Source organism: Pleurodeles waltl, chromosome 4_1 (assembly GCF_031143425.1).
Source record: "Pleurodeles waltl isolate 20211129_DDA chromosome 4_1, aPleWal1.hap1.20221129, whole genome shotgun sequence".
Taxonomy (NCBI): Eukaryota; Metazoa; Chordata; class Amphibia; order Caudata; family Salamandridae; genus Pleurodeles; species Pleurodeles waltl.
In genome coordinates, this window is record NC_090442.1 from 129,752,052 (window position 1) to 129,772,431 (window position 20,380).

Here is a 20,380-nt window from a genome sequence, read left to right on the forward strand (position 1 = left end):
GATGTACAGGGTGAGGAGTAAAGGAGTTCAACACCCATCATCCTCATGGTGTCCCTGAATGCCTTAGAGGCAAATGCAGGGCCCTGGTCTGAATAGAATGCTGCAGCTGCATATGTACCAATAAAGATTAGCTAGTCTTTCACAACAGCTCGAGCGTCAGCCGACCATTGTGGCCGTACCCACAGGAGTCTAGAACAAGAATCTACAGTGACTAAGATGTATATATATGCACCATCTGGCTGTAAGGGACCACAACGGTCCAGGTACACAATTGATATTTTAGCCCTTTATCCACTGGCAAGTGTCATAACAAAGAACACATTGCTAGGTTTGTTTGTATAGACATGGCCACCAGAAGTGTTTCTGTAAGAATGTTATTGTGGCAGTGAAACCAACATGAGTGGATGCAGCACCTTCATGTGCTGCTTTGACGAGATCTAATCTCTTGTCTTGGTTGTGGATCACTCGATCTCCAACCCCAGGAATTGTTGCAAAGGCAACATTCAGTGCACTGATTTGGTAAGCATACTTTGTAGGGTATTGTTTTGGGAGGGGCTTGCCTTCAGCTGAAGCTTTCACGGCAGTTAGTATTTCATTATCCAATCTCATGTGGTAATGAGTCCCTGCAGAAACAGAAGCTGTAACTACTGTGGATCTGGCTGCTTCATCAGCCAAGGTGGTTCCAATAACTTGTACTCCTACACATTGGTGACCCAATGTATGGACTACAGGAGCCTCTGATAGCTTAACCTTAAGATCAGCCACCCTTGCCCACAGAGCTCTGTGTTTTATGGTGTTCCCTTTGGAGTCTCTAAACCTGTTCAATCGCCAATGATTAAGATAATCATTGTAGGACTGGACACAGTAGTACGAATCACAAACAATTCATTGTGAGGTGTCCTGGATCCGTATGTTCTAGCTCTTGGATAAGGGCTTTAAGTTGAGCCAACTGAGCTCTACTTCCTCCAAAATCTGCATGTAGGCATTGTGAGGGTAGAATACACCATCCTTCATAACTCCACTCATGGCTGCACAAGCAGCTGAGTATTGATGTATTGTACCTGGTTGTGCCGAACCATCAGTGTAAATGACAGTGTGGTATCTGTCAAGTGGCAAGATATTAAGAGGTGTGGGGTACTCCTGTTTATATTGGAGAAATTCTTGTGTTTGAAGTTTTGGGTCAAAGATATAATCAACATCAGTTCATTTGCAGTCAGGGAGGTTGCCCATTGAATCCAACGTGGATGAAATGCTTTAGTATTAGGAACGCTTGCATTGGTGATGGCCTCTAAGGCTGGCACCAAGGTAACGACAATAATGCGTTTCCCTTGGGCAAGTGGCCTCTCCTTGATGACAGCCATCTGTACAGAAGTTAGTATTTTTTCTGTGGGTGAAAAGCGGTGTTCTGCATTAGAGTATAAACGTGAATTGTATGCTACGGGCACCTTGTCACCCTCATTAAAGGTGACATAAGTGAACCCGATGGCACCAGCAATGATTCTGATACCACATTTGTTTTGTTGTCGCATGTGTGTAAGTGTTTTGCTTCTGGCCTGTCTTGCTGCAGTCCTCCAAGAATGCGCATGTGTTCAATTGTCCAGTGTCTGTTTGAGAAATCTGGGCAAATCAAATCATAAAGACCCTCATTATGACATTGGCGGTAAATGCGCCTACCGCCACACTGACGGGTGCCAACATACCGCCGCAGTGGGGAATATCCGTTCGCCATATTATGACACACACAATCCAAAAGAATACTGCCACATACACAAATCCGCCAGCCCAAAGGTCGGTGCTAAAGTGGCGGTACCAACACCGATACCGTTACGCCAACAAAACATGCCTATCAGATTATGACCCACGAATCACCACGGCAGACATTCAAAGCTGGCAAACCATTGGCAGTACATACCTCCGCGCTCAGAATGGACACCCACATACAAAACAACACTACATTGTACAATATGAAAAACACACACCAAACACTCATACACACACCATACCCACACCGCTATAAACCACCCTCCCACATTCCCCACAACCCTTTACGAATACCAATAAGCGCCACCAGACTGACACCAAGACCACTGCGATAACTAGACACACACCACTTACACCCCTCACGCACCCCACATCACACACCCCACCACATTACTCAACACACTCTCACCAACACACACCACACAACACCCATGTCCCCACAAAGGCACCCCCGTTTCACAGATGAGGAGTTAAGGGTCATGGTGGAGGAAATTGTCAGGGTAGAGCCACAGCTCTTTGGAGCACAGGTACAGCAGATCTCTATTGGCAGGAAGATGTAGCTATGGCAGAGAATCGTGGACAAGGTGAACAGCATCCAAGAACAAAGGATGACATCAGGAATAGGTGGAATGACCTATGGGGGAAGGTACGTTCCATAGCAGCAAGGCACCAGTTCGCTATACAGAGAACTGGTGGTGGACCACCACCTCCTCCCCCACAGCTCACAGCATGGGAGGAGCAAGTCTTGGCAATACTGCATCCTGAGGGACTAGCTGGAGTAGCTGGAGGACTGGACACTGGTAAGTCAACATTTACTACTTATCACCCCTCATACCTGCATGCCATCACACCCCCTCACTCCCATCACTCCACTCCATCCCACACACTGCACCTATACATATGACTAACTCCAATTCCCAGCCCTGCATGCAATACCAATGCATGGACAGCCCTCACAGCCCTGCATGGACACCCATCACTAAAGCATGCACAGCATAGGGTAACTAACAATCCCACAATACATCACCATACACAAGGAAAGGTGGCAGGGCAACCCCATCGATAGAGGGGAAGCCAGGGATGTACAATATGTCACACACATGAAGCATAATATATCACTTGCATCCCCACAGGTACCCCAGCCAATATCAATGGAGAGGAGGTGCCACGGCTATCCAGTCCCCCAGCATAAGATGCCCCCAGTGATGACAGTAACTACTGCAGGATCTGGATGAACTTCCTGGCCCATCAGTGACCACCGGAAAGCCGGTCACCCAAGCCCTCTCACAGACCACGACAGAGCGTCCCCCTTGAACAACCAACACCACAGCACAGCACCCACCCAGTGTACCCACACCTCTGTCCCCAGGACACGTCAATCAGCAGTGTGCCCACCTGTACAGGCGGCTGCAGGAGGAACAGTATCAGGGGATCAGGGAGGACTTGCAGGCCATTAACAATACCCTGATCTCCATAGCAGGGGTGCTGGCAGACATGGCCAACATCATGAGGGAGGCAACAGCACACCAGCGGGCCCCTACCACTAGCCAGTCAATTGACCAGCCCTCCACCTCCGCTGCCGCTAGTGGCCAGGAGGCCCAGCAGCATGACCCACAGGCCACCAGCACCCCTCCCCCTGCAGAAGGTGAACCACCCCGCAAATGTTCCCAGCGAACAAGACAGAAGCCAGACACACTTGCCAAGACCACCACCAGGAAATGATTCTCCTGATTGTCCCCTTGTGTTCCACTCAGTCACCTTGTCCACCTTGAACTGCCGTTGCTCCCCTTCCTATGACCATTTGGACACTGCACCTGTGCTACAAACAGACTGGAACAATAACCTGGACTTTCCTCAATCATCAACCCATTCCATTGCACCTTCCCTGAAATTTGTTAGCACTAAAATAAACACCCTTGAACACAACTCGACTACTTGTATGTCATGTGTTGAAAATGTGTGTTTATGTAAACAGTTACATCTATTGCAAATGAACGGTACATTGTGAGATCATATAATTAATGACCTGCAGCTGGCTGCAGTAATCACATCAGTACCCAGTTGTCATAGCACCAACATCTGTAAAATGACAAACCATAGGTGACAGTAATTAGAGGTTAAAGGAAGTTAATGCCATTATGCCACAGCCACACAGAACACACCAATAGTAATAGAAATGTGAAGTTGCACTGTCTCACCTGTGTGTCATTGGAAGTACTGACGGATAACTGATGTTCGGTTGGCCTCATCCTCAGCCTCTTCATCCTCACTGTCATCAGGGTCTACTGCTGCCAAAGGGGCATCTCCTGTCTCCTCCTCCTGCAGAAAGGGTACATGGCATGTGAGGACCAGGTTGTGCATCATGTAGCATGCCACTACTATCTGACACACCTTCTCGGATGAGTAGCACAGGGATCCACCTGTCAGATGGAGGCACCTGAACCAGGCCTTCAGGAGGCCGAAGGTCTTCTCGGTGATCCGTCTGCTTCATCCATGTGCCTCATTATACGGTTCTTCAGCCCTTGTGCTGGCATTACTCACAGGGGTCAGCAGCCACAATAGGTTTGGGTAGCCAGAGTCACCTGCAGGTAGTGAGGGACAACATTTAGCCACACACAATCCTATGGGGTCAAAAGCAGAGGCATACACTAACATACACTGGTTGGGGACAAAGGCTCACCTACTAGCCACACCCTGTGCCTCTTAAGATGGGCCATCACATTTGGGATGCTGCTATTCCTCAGGACAAAGGCATAATGCACGACCCAGGATACTTAGCATTGACGTGGGAGATGTACTAGTCCACCAGGCACACCATCTGCACATTCAGTGAGTGGAAACTCTTACAATTCCTGTACACCTGTTCATTCTGGCGGGGGGCCAAACGCAATATGTGTCCTGTCAATCACCTCAATAATATTGGGGATATGTCCCATTGCATAGAATACAGCCTTCACAGTGGCCAAATCTTCCACCTGAGGGAAAGAAATGTAGCTGCACATGTGCTTTATCAGGACAGACAACACTCTAGCCAGCACGATTGAGAACATTGGCTGTGACATTCCTGCTGCCAAGCCCACTGTCACTTGGAAAGAACCTGTCACCAGGAAATGGAGCACTGATTGCACTTGCACAAGAGGGGGGATCCCAGTCAGAATGCGGATAGATGAGATCAGGTCTGGCTCCAACTGTGCACACAGCTCTGAGATTGTGGCCCTGTCCAGTCTATAAGTGAGTATAATGTGCCTGTCCTCCAGTGTAGCTAAGTCCCCCAGGGTCTGTACACGGGGTATGTCTCCACCTCCTACCCATTCGCAGCGGTAGGTATCTAAGGGACACAAGAGTGAGAAGGCTGTCACAATTGGAACACCAAAAGCACGACAGCAGTCCACATGGTGCCACTCTAATTTGTGACGCAGTAATTGTCGATATGCCTGTTCCCCCCCTGAAATGGCGACCACCTGTCCTTTATGTAGGGATAGGTGGAAGTGAGGTAATTCCGCCGATGTTGGGTGTCGTGGCGGAAGGCGGTCTTTTACCGCCGTGCAATTCCTCATTGGATACTATGAGGCTCTATGGAGTACAGTGGTCAATGGGGATCTATGCCGGCGGTGATGGTGTACACCGCTGCAGACTTGACCGCCATTTTCTATCTGATTCCTCACTTGTTTCCTGACCTTCAACAGGAGAAAACCGACACTGCGTGTGCTGCTGTGGCCTGTGTCTGGAACCAACCATGGCCCGTGTGACTCGGAAAAGGGCCCCAGCCTTCACTTCAGAGGAGTTGGAGCGACTGGTGTATAGGGTCCTACCCCAGTACGGACTGCTATATGGGACTCCAGACCAACAGGTGAGTATGTGGGAAGGATGCATGGAGATGTGTGTGCAAGCGTCGTGTAAGGTGGGGGTAGACGGGATGTCTTGTGGCGGTGTACATGGTGTGCGCTGGGCGATGTGTCTGCCAATGGTGATGGAAAGGGAAATGGTGGGCCATTTGTGTAACAGGCTGGACTGTTTGTTTAATGGTGTTCTCCTGTCTGTATTGCCTCTGCAGGTCAGCGCCCATCAAAAGAAGGGAATATGGTGTGCCATCGCCAAGGACGTGAGGACCCTCGGGGTCTATGGCAGGCGGAGCTCCCACTGTCGGAAACGATGGGAGGACCTGAGAAACTGGGCATGGAAGACCGCAGAGGCCCAACTGTGGATGGCCTCCCAACGAGGAAGAGGTGCCCGTCGGACCCTGACCCCCCTGATGGCCTGCATACTGGCGGTGACTTACCCTGAGCTGGATGGGCGCTTGAGGGAATCACAGCAGCCACAAGTGATTGAGTACAGTGGGTATCATTACATATTTTGGCTGGTGGGCTGGTATCCAGGTGGTGGATGTGTGTTAGTAGGTGCCCCTAAGGCCAGCTACACATTGCAGCGTAGGTCATCTGAAGGGTAATGGGTGTATGGCAAATACAGGTGACCTAGCTTGTTAGCAGTCCATTTTAGCCAGGGCATCGTGGGTCCCAGGAGTGCTGCAGTTGGCGGTGTGTGCTCCTCATCTTGTCTTAGTGACTAGCCATAGCACTGGTAGTGGAATGCATAGTGCTTATGCCTGTTCCCTGTGTCTGATGGTGATGTGTATGCCAATAGTGGTGTTGGTGCAGTCATTGACCCAGTGTATCCTTTGTCTCTCCCCCCTCCTTTCTTGTTTTGTCATCCTGTCCTTATATGCATTAGCATCATCTAGCAGAGGAGCAGGGGCACTGGTGACAGAGGGAGCTGCATCCCACAGGACCCAGGAGGCAGAGTCCACCGACACCGAGGGAACCAGTGGGATGGAGGGTGAGGGGAGCACCACAACGGAAACTGCAGGAGACAACACAGTTTCTGATACCGATGGAAGCTCCCTGATGGTGATGGACACCTCTGTGACCACCCCAGCAGCAGGTATAGTCACCACCCCCGTACCAGCACCACCCTCCCAGCAGCCCCTCAGCGAGTTGCCTGTGCCCGCTCACCCAGGAGGGTGGGCATCTCCTTCGCCCCAAGCACCTCAGGCCCTGCCCCAGTGAGCACTGCTGCCTTGAGTGAGGAGGCCATTTACCTCCTGAGATCCATTCATGTAGTGCAGTCAACCATTGTGAATGCCATCCAGGGGCTGGCATCCCAGATGCAGCAATGCAATGCATTCCTGGAGGGCATTCACAGTGGATTGGCTGCCCAACAGAAATCGATTCAGACTCTGGCCTCCTCTCTGATGGCAGCCATTGTCCCTGTTTCTACCATCCCCCCTCCAACTTCCATTTCCCAGGCCCATTCTCCTGAAACCAAGCCCATCCCAGGCACACATACAGACAAGCATGCACACAAGACAACACCCAAGAGTGTCACAGGCAAACAAAAGCACCACACTTTTTCCCACAAGCATTCACGCAAACACCATGTAGTTGCAGACACGACAACATCCACTGCCTCCAGTGTCTCCCCCACCTCCTCCTCCTCCACCTCCGTCCCTGTCACGTCCACACTCACACCTGCATGCACTACATCAGCTTCCACTACCAGCACCACCACACCAAGCAGAACACACCTCACTGGCAGACATCTCCACAACAGCCATGCACGAGTCCCCTGTGTCTTCTCCCACCCTGTGTGTCACCCCCTAAAGGACACAAACGCAATCACTCACACAACCAACAGCTATCCATCTTACATCAGCTTACAGCCCATGCACCTGCACCCAAATCCAGCAGACATACACCTCCTACATCCACTCCCTCATCCTCTACTCCCATTACTCCTTCCTCCTCCTGCCCCAACGTCCCTAAAATATTTTTCCTTTCTCAACTTGACCTCTTCCCTCCCCTGCACCTCAGCCAAACAGTCCACGGGGACAGTGGTGGCACCACCTAGTCATGGTGGGAAGGACACTACACCTCCAGGCAAGAAGGGGAAGGAGCCTGAACCTCCAGGCAAGAAGGGGAAGGAGCCTGCACCACCAGGCAAGAAGGGGAAGGGGCCTGCACCAGCAGGCAAGAAGAGGAAGGAGCCTGCACCTCCATCCAGGAAGGGGAAGAGCCCATCAACCCCTCTCAAGAAGGGTAAGGGATCCACGCCCCATGTACTGGAGGAGACGAAGCCCTCTACTCCAGCGGATGCTGTCAGGGTGACACCTCCACCACCACCAGCTGTCACGGGGCACCCACCGCCAGCTGATAAATGCAGACATCAGCAAGTGCAGAGGCTGCCCAGGAGGCTCGCCATCCACCACCACACTGCAGCCATCAGCAGGTGCAGAGGCTGCCCAGGAGGCTCATCCATCCACCACCACACTGCAGCCATCAGCAGGTGCAGAGGCTGCCCAGGAGGCTCCTCTTTCCACCACCACACTGCAGCCATCAGCAAGTGCAGAGGCTACCCAAAAGGCTCCTCCATCAGCCAACACAATGCAGCCATCACCGCGAGCAGACGCCATGTAGGGCACCCTCCAGGGGCTGCTGCACAAGTTGCCCCCTCCAGAATCAGTGGGCAAGTCACACACTTGAGAGACTCTGGCCTTGCACTCCCCAGGACAAAGCAATGGGCATGTTGCCCTCTGCAGAACCAGTGGGAAAGTCACCCACTCAAGAGACTGTGACCTTGCACTCCCCAGCAGAGGGAAATGGGCATGAAGCCCCCTCCAGAACCAGTGGGCATGTTCCCCACCTGAGAAACTGTGACCCTGTACTCCCCATCAGAGGGAAATGGGCATGGAGTCCCCTCCAGAACCAGTGGGCATGTTCTCCACCTGAGACACTGTGACCGTGCACTCCCCAGCAAAGGGAAATGGGCATGGAGCCCCCTCCAGAACCACTAGGCGTGTTCACCACCTGAGAGACTGTGACCTTGCACTCCCCAGCAGAGGGATATGGGCACGGAGCCCCCTCCAGAACCAGTGGGCTTGTTCCTGCATCCAGCTGAGGTGCCCTCCCCAGGTGCCTGCCCATTTGAAAACTGATGCCCCTGCAAAGTACTATCCGGATGTGGTCAGGATTCGATTTGGGGCTTAGACTGTGCCCTGTGGCCATGTGGGCCCTTTGAACATTGGACTGGGCAGTGTCCCTTTGTGTACATGTGTGAATATCTGTTTCATTGACAAATCATATTAGATATTTAGATGTTGATTTGATTACAATCACTTTCATACATTCCTGCCATTTTTCGGGGACAAATTGTTTTTTGTGTGCAGCTGGTTGTGTGTATGGTGTGTGTGTGTTGTGCATGTGTGTGTCACTCTCGTTTTCCTCCGTCCCTCCCTTGTGTGCTAGGCGGCTGTACTCACCGTTTTCGCCAGCGTTGGTGTTCCAGGTGGAGCAAAATGTAGAAGATCATCAGGAAGACTTTCGGTTCGGGTTCCATGGCGGCGTTCTTCTTCCCTGTGCCTCTTCAGTGAAATGTTTCCGCCAGGCTTTTGATGGCATTGGTACCGCCCCGGAAAAGCTGGCAGTTTCCAGTGTCTTAATTTGGTGGGCGGTACTTTGTCTTCTGCCTGGCTATTGGGGCTACCGCCGTGGTGAGTGTTGTTTCCACCCTGGTGGTTGGTGTGGTTGATTGTCTGTCTATGGAAGTTATCACCGCCATGGTCATTACTTGGCGGTATTTACCGACAGCCTGTTGCAGTATTACCGCCACTTTATCACTCACCCCCAGGGTCATAATAAGGGCCAAGGTGGCTTGATGCAATGTGCATAATCAGGAATGTATGTTCTGCCATAGTTGAAGAAACCAAGTAAAGACTGCGGTGGTTGTATTTGAGTCTAAAAAGTGAGGGCCAGGCTCTTGCCCTCGTTTGATAATTCATAACCCAGGAACAATACACTGAGAAAATCTATTTTAGGTTTTCTAAAATTGAATTTATAGCCAAGGGCTGCGAATCTTAAAACTATCCAATTGACCCTGGCAAGATGAATGTTGAGGTCATCATCTATGATATAGATATCATCCACATAGGACAAAGCCTTGGGGTCAATATCATGCAATATTTATGCTACACACGCTGGAATCAACCCTGGGCTTTTCTTCTAGCCTTGGGGCAAACAACAGAATTGTTTTTGTGAGCCAAATGAGAGGTCCAGACTTTCATGTGGTAAGTTCTGGCAGAAGAAAATGTTGGACATATCCAAGGTTTTTTTGTATTTTTTTAGCAATATGTTGTTAATTGGTGACGTGCTGGGTGAATTTTGAATTACATATGTGCGTGTATGACTGTTTAAGTGTCTGTAGTCTAGGACTATTCTATATGAAAGGTGGGGTTTTGCAACAGAGAATAACGAGTTATTCATTGCAGAGACATAGGGCTCTATTACTCCCTGGTTCTCGAGCTGAATGAGGATCTCTCTCACTGGAGCTTTAGCTTCGTGTTTTACAGGATATTGGAGCTAAGGCTGGGGTGTGGACCTAATAGGTATTACATAGTAGGGGGAATCTCTATTCCACCCTATCTGGTAGCGGTATCTCGCAGGTACCTGCGCCAAAGCCTAGTCAACAGCGTACGCTTGTTTTACCGCTTCTGGAGCAAGATCTGAGAAAGAAGGCAAAATTACATCTTCCCCATGTGGGAGCTTACCGACGTGTTCGGGTGGCCAGTCTCTTTCTGCCAATAGGATATCACAATTAAGTTAATCCCAAAAAAGCACACTAATGGTGCGCTCTATGTCTCCCTCAATTTGGATATTTACATCATAAACCCTGTCGTGGGGGGAGAACATGCCCGTCCGCATTCTCGACTGCAAGAAAGTCGTTAGTTACTCGGATGTCCGTAAATTAGTGCCAAAACACCATTGTTGGTGCCGCCATGTCGTAGTTTGAGTGTCGCTCCTAGGCGGGACTGCTGGTTTAGGGATGACAGCACTTTTGTTTGTAGGCGACTGGCCAATCCTACAACAAGTCACAACTGTCGGTCCAACCTTCCCAACTCACAAGCAGTACCTCACCAAAAACACAAACAGTAAAAGGTGATTTCTGGCAGCATTTATGCATAGACTCTAGAATGCGACATCTCAGGGGAGTCGTGGTGGAACCGAGATTACCCTTTTCTCATGTTAGCAACAAGTCTAAGTCACACACAGGCAATAAAGGAGATGCAGGAAAGTTTTTAAGTTTTATTAAAAAGACTGTAGCCTACGATAGAATAATGAAAAAGGCAAGAAACAGAATTGTGAAGTTGAGAGATGTGAATACAAGGACCCCCACCATCTTGCAAAAGCATGGTATGTAAAATACCCTAAAACCCTAGCATGGAGAACCTGATCTCTAACCTAACGAGAGCTGGGTGTATTAAACCTAATCTGCCAGTACCAGTTCTATGAGAAGCACCCCCAACCCTTGTTACCTTTGAATGAGGTCTCTAGATCAGACTCCGTTGTGACACGAAGGCAGGGTCTGCATCAAGGTGATGTGAAGCATAAATGGCGTCAATAGCATCAGATAGGAATCCCTCTGATAACCTTGTCTGCGTGAAATGTATTTATACAGATCTTGTAGGACCCCTGACACAGGTATGTTACCAAACAATAGATAAGGAGGCATACTTGGGGTGGCAATTATATAAACAAATTCCCTCCAAAGGTACATTATGTTCCTGTCACCCGTAAGTGACTGAGCAAATTAAGTAGATTAAAAGTCACTAGGTGATGGGGGCACAAGCCGGTAAGCCAGAAGGCTAAGCTAAACTCCTGATTCCCATAAAAACTAAATAGGATCCACTACAAAATCGATTGCAAGAAACAGTAGTTGGTCATAAACAGTCTTTACCAAGTAAGACTTGCCTCCCGACGTAAGATATACAGTGAATGCAAAGTCTGGGATCTTACAGGCAAAGACACTGGACTGAATAAAATTATTGAACCAGTGAGAATCACACTGAGATCTACTGCAGAGTATCCTTGAACCTCTTAATACAAACTCACATCTGAGGTAGTGGAAGAAATTACACATGTCATTGAATCCATGATAGAGCTAGGTATCTTGAAGGAAGTGCTAGGGAGTCCTCACAACTTACTAGTGATGGGCATGCAGAAACTGAACAAGAAATGAAGAATATTTCAAGGGGCCACAAAGGTGATTCAATTGTAGTCACAATGTTGTACTGTGGTAGCTAATCCAGCAGTGATTCTTTTTTCAGATTCCATATGATGCTGAGTGGTTCTCAGTCACTGATCTGTGTCTAGCATCATTTTATGTTCCCCTACTTGAAGATAGCCATGTTTCTTTAGTATTTTTTTTTTTTAGAGAAAATCCTTGTGTGGTGTTGTGTCCTACAGGAGTATACAGAGAGCCCCTAAATCTTCAACCAGATATTGTGTAACAATCTGGAGACTTTACGTTTTGGTTTAGTGCAGTACATTGACAATCTATTTGTGGCATTGATAACTCAAAAAATGTGTAAGCAAGACACAATTGCTTTGTTGAATCACCATGCAAACCAAATGGTTTCATTTTTTATTTTGTATTGCAAATTGTTTTCCTTTAAGGAAAATGGGCTGCAATACAAAAAAAAAAAAAACTGCTTTATTGAAAAAGCAGTCACAGACATGGAGGTCTGCTGTCTCCAGCAGGCCACCATCCCTGTGAGTGCAGGGAATCGCAAGGGGGTTAATGTTAATGAGGTGGGTCTTTGGGACCCCCTTGCGATTCGCAGAAGGTGTCTGAGACACCATTCTGCATATGATTTTGCAAATTGGAAATTGCGAGTCGCACTGACTCACAATTTCCGATTCGCAAAATCCTTTCTTGCTACATCTGGCCCTTAGTTGTTTACTCCCACAAGCCTGAAGGGTGCACACTGTCTTCGTTGACACAGACCCACGTTGAGGCAAAACCACTAGTGGCTTAATTCTCTACATCTGTTTATCCAGTGGCCGCAGAGCTTACTGGGTGCCTCAAAGCTGTAACCTCTGTGGGTCTTAACATGCAAGAGTGTGAGGTATAGTAATGGGATATTGACTTATTGTAATAGTTCTGTAATCAGCTGACATCTTACTGACCCACTCCAGAACTCAGCACATGACAGCTCAGTAAATATGAGCAGGTAATAGTGGCAGCAGAAAATGTTTCTCTCAGGAGATGCATTGTCCTAAATCCTGCTAAATCCTTAAATTAAGCCTGACTGCTCTGTGGCAAGTGACCAGAGGGTGAGCACAGGTTACGTTAGAGAGAGTAACAGACTTACCCTGACTAGGATTGTGGTCCCTACTTAGACTGGGTGCACACCTCTGCCAACTAGAGACCCAATTTCTAACATTGACGGCAGTGTGGGATCGGACATGTGCTTGTTCAGTACTTTACAGTAATTTGAAGTACACTACTATCCACATCTAGACCAATTCGAATCAATTGTGTCTTATCCTCACTGGCATTAATTCTTTTCCTACTCTCTTTAATTGACATTTTTAATTTTTCAATTCTCCCTGAGTTGGCTTTTTTTTCTGTATCAACATGTTTCATATTGGAGGTCCCATAACTGCACCTGCTCGCATGCATTGTGAGTTGTCCAAGTTGGAGAGATACACAGTGCAACAACTCACAGATTTTGAATGGGATTTAAGGTTTCTACCAAGGGCTTTGCCAAGAAGGTGGAGCTGCAAAAGGTGCTGAGGGCCTGTTGGATTCTAGGGAAGCAGCAAATGAGACCACAGAGGAGGAGGATGTGGAGACCAGGATTCAGTGGAGAATCTGGAACTGCCAGTAGGACAAGGGGCAACCAGCCTGCGAGGAGAGATGGACCCCCAGGGCAGGAAGCAGTATGTCATCTAGAGGCCTGTCCCCAGTGGAGCTGAAGGGTAGTAGGGAGGAAGAAAATTCAAATTGGAGCTGGCCAAGAGATAAAGGAGGAGGAAGAAAAACAACTGGCCATAGAGGAGGAAGAGAGGACAACCAGGCTGGTATTAGAGGAAAAGAAAATGATGTTGGCTCAGGAACTGAGTTTGAAAGAGCTGGACAACAAAGCCAGGAAGGTTGAGTCCAGCAGTGATGGTGACAGCAATTCTTCTCTGCCCTCTGACAAGAGTTCTACATATCCAAGGGTCTGGTGTCTGACTTTGTGGTGGGAGACAACATAGACGGATGGTTTGAGGCCTGTGAAATTGCACAGGGTCCCTGAGGAGCTTAAGAGCAGGGCCCAGAGTATTTAAAAAGTTGAATGTGTACTTTTAAATGTAGCATGTCCTGGTAGTGGAACATGATTAAATCTGTTTTTTACTACTGCAAAGCCTATCTCTTCCAAAGGTGAACATCGAGGTTACCTTGAAGCAGCCTTTAAGTGTAACTTCCAATTGGGAAAAGTTATAAATTAGGAGTTTGGTGCCTCTGAACTCACAATTTAAAACTACAACTCAGATTTTAAATTGTAGCTCTGAAAATGCCACTTTTAGAAAGTTGGCATTTTCTTACTTTAATGGGTCTGTGCCTCTGCATGTCTCTGAATACACGTCTGGGTTGGTGACAGCTGGGCTTTGTGCATTCTCTCTAGACAGTCACACACAAAGGGAATTGAGGTGTGACATTTGCATCATGATGGCCCCATCACCAGGCTGATGGGTTTTCCTGGGCTAAATGGGAGGGAGGAGTGGACACTTGAACCTGAATAGGGCTGTGCCTGCTTCCACACCAAGAGCTGCATAACCCCCTGTAGAGTGCCTGGAACCTGCGAAGGAAGGACAGGGACCATGTGCATTCTAAGGGCCTCTCTTTGAAATCCCACCCACTTCAAAGGCTCAACTTGGTATAAGTACTGGACTCCAAGCCCCATCAAATCAGAACTTTGCTGGAACCAAGAAACTTCTGCCTGAAAAAAGAGCTGCTGTACTGCAAGAGCGACTACCACTTTGCTAACTGCTTTGCTGTTTTTTCCTGCTGCCTGCTCTTTGATGTGCTGGAGGAGGGACAACCACTTTGTTATCTGCTTTGCTGTTTTGGCTTGCTGCCTGGGAGTGAGAAGAACTGGACCTGCTCCCTATATTCTTGAACCCAAGTTTCTCCAAGGGCTTGCTGGCTTGCCCCTGATCTTGATGTCTCAGGACCATCAAAAGCTCCCTTCAACTTTGCTTCAGCTGCTAAACTCTGCCAACTGTGAGTCTTCTTTTGCCTGAGGTGCCAATCTAGTCCTTGGCTTCAGATGTGGGTGTGTGCAGCTCTTTTCTACAAAAACTGCTGCATCGAGTCTTCAACGCAGATGCTTGCTCCATTCAAGGTACTTTTTCAGAGGGCTCTGCATGAGTCTTGTAGCCGGCCTGCCCTCCATCGTGGTTGGCCTGAACTTTGGATTCACCTCAGTCTAGCTGAACCTCAAGTAACCTTTTAGCACCATTTCCATTAAAGCACTACATTGCAATTTATTAATTTTTAATTCATTTCTTGAGTTCTACTTATTAGATTTTGGTCATTTTGGACTTATTTCACTCAGTTAAATATTGTCTATTGTTCTAAACTGGTGGCTAGGCATTCTGTGTTTTTTTTAATTGTGTTACTGTAATCTAAGTGTTGCACAAATACTTTACACATTGTCTCTTAAGTTAAGCCTTACTGCTCTGTGGCAAGCTACCAGAGAGTGAGCACAGGTTCCTTTAGGGAGCGTAACTGACTTACCCTGACTAGAATTGTGCTCCCTACTTGGACAGCTACACAGGTCCCTCAAGCGAGGCAATAAATAAAACAAATGGAAAATAGAGACCAATTGGAATCTATTTAGCATACACAAAAATGAGAAATGTGAAAATCAATATATATTTACTAACTCAATCATATAGTGGGGGAGTACAGGCACACAGGGAAAGAACATACAGTGTGTAGAAAAAACACATAATCAGGCATCATAAATGTCACAAACAGAAACACTCCAAAATTAAAAATTGAGTCAAAGTGCTGCAGTCAACGACGTTTTGATCCTGAGTTCAAATCTAGGATCGTCAGAAGGACAAATCAATGAGCCTGAGAAAAAAGGATTAATTCCTGAAAACGGGTTTTAAGTCCATGACCCTGCAAGATCCCTATGCCAAGGCTGGGATCATCATTCATGAAAAAAGGGGTATCATACCCAAGTGCCCAGGTAGTAGAAACGATGCACTATGACCATTGGTAAAAAAAAAACAACCTCAAGGTATGACGGACAGTGAAATGTCAAAATAGGACCAACCGAATAACCGCACTGTAGCCTAAGTGTCAGGGTCTTTTACTGATGTAAGGCATGGCTTTTGGACTACTAATTCAAAGTCTATTACTATCTGCAGATATGAACCTTAAATGTCAATTATAATCCTTAAACTGTCGCCTGTGCATCCTTGTGCTTGGTCACTTTGACCGGATGTATGTCACATTCAATCTTAAAGGTCTATGTTGTAGTTAGCAATACAAATATGGATAATTGTCCATGAGAGCAGCTCATACTACGCAAGTTTATGAGTGGTTATAGTTTCAGAGGATATCTTGATTTGTCGCTGCAGGCCTTAGTTTACTTCTCTGTTTGGCTGTCTTGGATCATGTCTCTTTGTCTCATAGTTGGTAACACCTGCGATCCGCTTCGTGGTTGGGCTGAGTTCATGCCCATGTCTGTGCCAGTGTGGCATCAGCCTGTGTGTGTGAGCTAATGTCCATCTTATTATCCCTGTGTTTGAGAAGAATTTCAGGTCCCCGGATCATTGAGTTCTGTAGCATTTCCGTAGTCTGTAAAAACCATGACTGATGGTTTCAAAGGGCCAAAGCGTGTATTAAGTTTGTTCAATTGTGGATGTAGCACCAGAAATTTCTTACAAGGTAGATTTGTTTCACAAAAATATTTTGCCACTGTAGAGATCTTGAAATTCTGATATTCATAAGGCCATGCTTTCTCGACATCTGTATGAGCTGTTGCGCATGCAGATGGCATAAGAGGAATGTGGCGATTGGTGCCCTATTGTTCTCTGTTCTTTTAGCTTGTGAGTTGACTTTGTGGACCCTACTGAACTCTTACCCTGTAAGTTGAGAAATGAACTTACTGAGTAGCGCTATCAAGTCAATACCTAAGCTCAGTCCTGGAACATCAAAGACTCAGACTTGTTAAGCAGATTCCCTAAGGCTTACTTAATTGATCATCATATTTGCTTGGCTAACAATCTAACCTACTGAGGGGCACATTTCCCATATGTTATTGAGAAAAACACCACCCTCGATCTTGCAAAAACTTTTTAGTTTCAATCTTGTCAGAAACAGCAGCAACACCAGCTTAAATATAGAGCCTATCACAAAACTCTTTCAAGAATAAGTACAGGATTCACAAAAGTGCAAGAATGCAGTTGAAGTATTATTCATAATATATATATATATAGAGACACCCTGTCATGCCACACTTCCTGATTTAGTGATAGATCGCACACCATCACATTCTCTTGAATCTTATGAAATCTACAGGGAATAAAGCTGCCGTGCATGTCTCAAAAAACAGAATGCCAATGCTTACGGTGGCGAACGCCCAGCAAGATCCACAGTAGTCGCCTTGATTTTTGGGTTCTGTAACACAATTTTATTTTCTCCAGTCGACCTCTTTGGGAAGATTAACAGCGGTTCTGATTTTTGTTACTTCCACCTGTTTGTTTTCAGATCGTGAAGCCTGGAAACATCCTCTTGAGTTTCGTTCTTGTGTCGTCTGTATATAAGAAATGCAATTAAATGTTTAGCATGGAGCCATGCCTAATATTTGACCAACCTCATTATGCGAGATTGCAGACATGTATGCAAATCACCAACAGTGACGTCAATTAACCAAAAATGCCAGGGTAGAGGAAGTGACATTAAATGACATCAAATTAAATTTCTCAGTGATGATATCACAGGAACTATTGTCCCATGACCCTTCATTATGATGCCTTCACAGAAAAGAAGGGTATATTTATCATTCCTATGAAGAGTTTTTTTTTAAGAGGCGAGAGATATTTGCTAAAAGACATCATATTCTAAAAGGCCACTTATGATTCTATGTAAATAGGTGGGCAATTTCTCCCAAGAGGTTTCTTTTGAGATTATTTAGATATTCGATCTCAAATCTCCAAACCTTTGGTTCCCGCCGTTTCTATATCTATATAGCTGAGCCAAAATATTTTTGTGTGAGTAGCAATTACTAAGGGCACCTGGGACAAAAAAAATAGTGATTGCATTTCATTTTATTCTTATAGTTTTCTCATTCAAATACATGATGTATATCAAAATGTTGCAGGTAGATTACAACGACACAACCACTTTCTTGAAGAACATAAATCAATCATAAAAACATTTTGGAAGTCAGCCAAATAAAAACAGTAGTATGTAAAGCATTTTTATTTTTTTATAAATGTCTTTATCACGTTTTTAGCAAATAAGTCCTGGTGCAGGACGATTATCCCAATACTTGGCCTTCTGATGTGTTTTTCATATTTCTCCATCATATTTATAACTTAGGTGACTCATATTGGGAGTCGGATAGATCGCATAGGGAACATAATGATCCATAGTACCCTTAGCGTGACATCTCATGTGTAAAGTATTCTTCCCAACCCTACTATATTTTTTGTGTTTCTGGGGGCAACCCATTGCCTCATATGTCAGAATCACAAGTATTCAACTCCATCTAACCCTTGTTTCCATGCCTGAAGCAAAGGGGGTTCTTGGCTCTGCATGATCATCTACAGAACTTGGAAAGTCCCTGACCAGAAAGGTTTTAGTCCCATACATGCCCACAGTTTGCAAAAAATACAATGATGGGTTGTGGCACTGGAAACATTCCAGGCATGTTCCCACGATTTGTATGCCAGAGTCTCTTGGCAGTGAGATCCCGTCTATTTACATATTTAAACAGTATAATGCACAGTCTACTTGTAATTGCTGGCTATTGTGGGCCCTAAATGCAAACATCCACTTCTCATCTTCCAGAGGGCCCAAAACCTTCCAATGCTTCCCTGAGCTTGCCAAGATCCAAGGTGGAATTAATGATCAACATTTTATAAATAAGGGAAAGTTTCCCCTTAGATGGAAGTGGGGTGATCACAATCTTGGCCTCCCGGGATCTCATCTATCCCTGTGAGATAATGTGCAAAGCATGTCTGAGCTGCAGGTCTCTGAAAAACTGTGTGTTCAATAACCCATATTCTTTCCTCAACTCAATAACGAGGCTCAGCTTGCCTTCCCTAATAGCATCACTCAAGCTGGTAATTCTAAATGGGTACTACCACTAAATTCCTTGAAGGTGGACACCTCTGATGATAGCACCCACCTATAGTGGTGAATGTTAAGTAGGATAGTGAGCTCAACCATGTTTCTATGTGCTGCTTTCCAAATGCTGTATACCACCTTTGTCACAGTAGGGGTTCCTTGTGGGAGTTTTCTGACATTTAAATGCTGGGGGTAGTTTATCCCTCATAGCCAATATTTCAACGACATATGCCGGATTAGTACATACTTGGAGCACGTGTTCAATCAAAAACATTATTAAAGATATTTTATTTCATTTTATTTATTTAATTATTTATGATTTTTCTAAGCATGCAAAAAACGGTCAAGGTGTCCTGGGGTTGGACTGGGGAAGGTCAAGATCTAGTTCAAATTCTTTCAGTTAGCCCAGTAAAATGTGCTGCACAAAAATCTAAGATCCAAAAAGCCATATTTTAAGACCTTTCCTCAATCTTGAAAGATTAGTAGTTGTAGGAGGCTGGCCTGGTGTGTGGTGGGTATCTACGGTACTTACATCTTATACCAGGTATCCCTTATTAGTGTAGTGTAGTCAGTGTCTAGAAGCCAGGCTCTCTAGAGGTAGCTGTGGATGAGCAGCTACGGCTTATCTAGGTGACATGCAAACCTCATGCAAAACTACTGTAGTCACACAGTACTTACACACATGAAAGAAACACTCAGTGTTACAAAAATAAAGGTACTTTATTATGGTGCCACAAACACCAAAAATACCATAGAGACTAAACGCCCTTAGGAGGTAAGTAATACACAAATTATATACATTAGAATGCAGAAATAGGCAGAAAACAGTTAGAAAACAGTGCAATTAGTGAAAATCCCAATAGCTAGAAATAGCCCTATGGGGAGCATAAACCAAATACTAAGAAAGTGTTATGCAAAAGTCGGTCTCCCACCTAGGTAAGTGTAGTGTGTAGAGGGGCGCTGGGAGTCCTAGGAAAGCCACAAGATGAGTACCACCACCAACCCCAGCGACCAGAAAAGCAGGAGTAAATCACTGTAAATTCCCCTGATCACACAGAGAGAAGAGAATAAGAATTATGGAAAGCCCAAAAGAGATTGCAAGACACCAACAGTGGATTCCTGGACTAGAGGACCTGTGGAAGAAGGAGAACAAGTCCAAAAAGCACAGCAGAGTCCAGGAAGGGCAGGAGCCCCTAACCACCAGGCTGAAGGTGCAGGAGGTGAGCCACCGGTGAAGAAGAAGACTCAGCACTGCCCCAAGAAGACAAAGTCGGGTTCCTGGGGGATGCAGATGATGTCCCACGCCGGAAGGAGGATTGCAGTCGGGTTTGCGTTTTTGGGATTCCGCCCACAAGCCTTGGCACATGCAAAACTCTCGGTGAGCAGAAAGTGGAGCTGCGGGGGACCAGGAAGGACCAGGTGGACTCTACCAAGG

General features: G+C 46.5%; 1 pseudogene; it reads right to left on the reverse strand.

The window, feature by feature from the left end:
* The window catches only part of LOC138287134 (cathepsin S-like), an 87,035-nt pseudogene that overhangs the window by 56,194 nt on the left and 10,461 nt on the right, over positions 1 to 20,380 (reverse strand).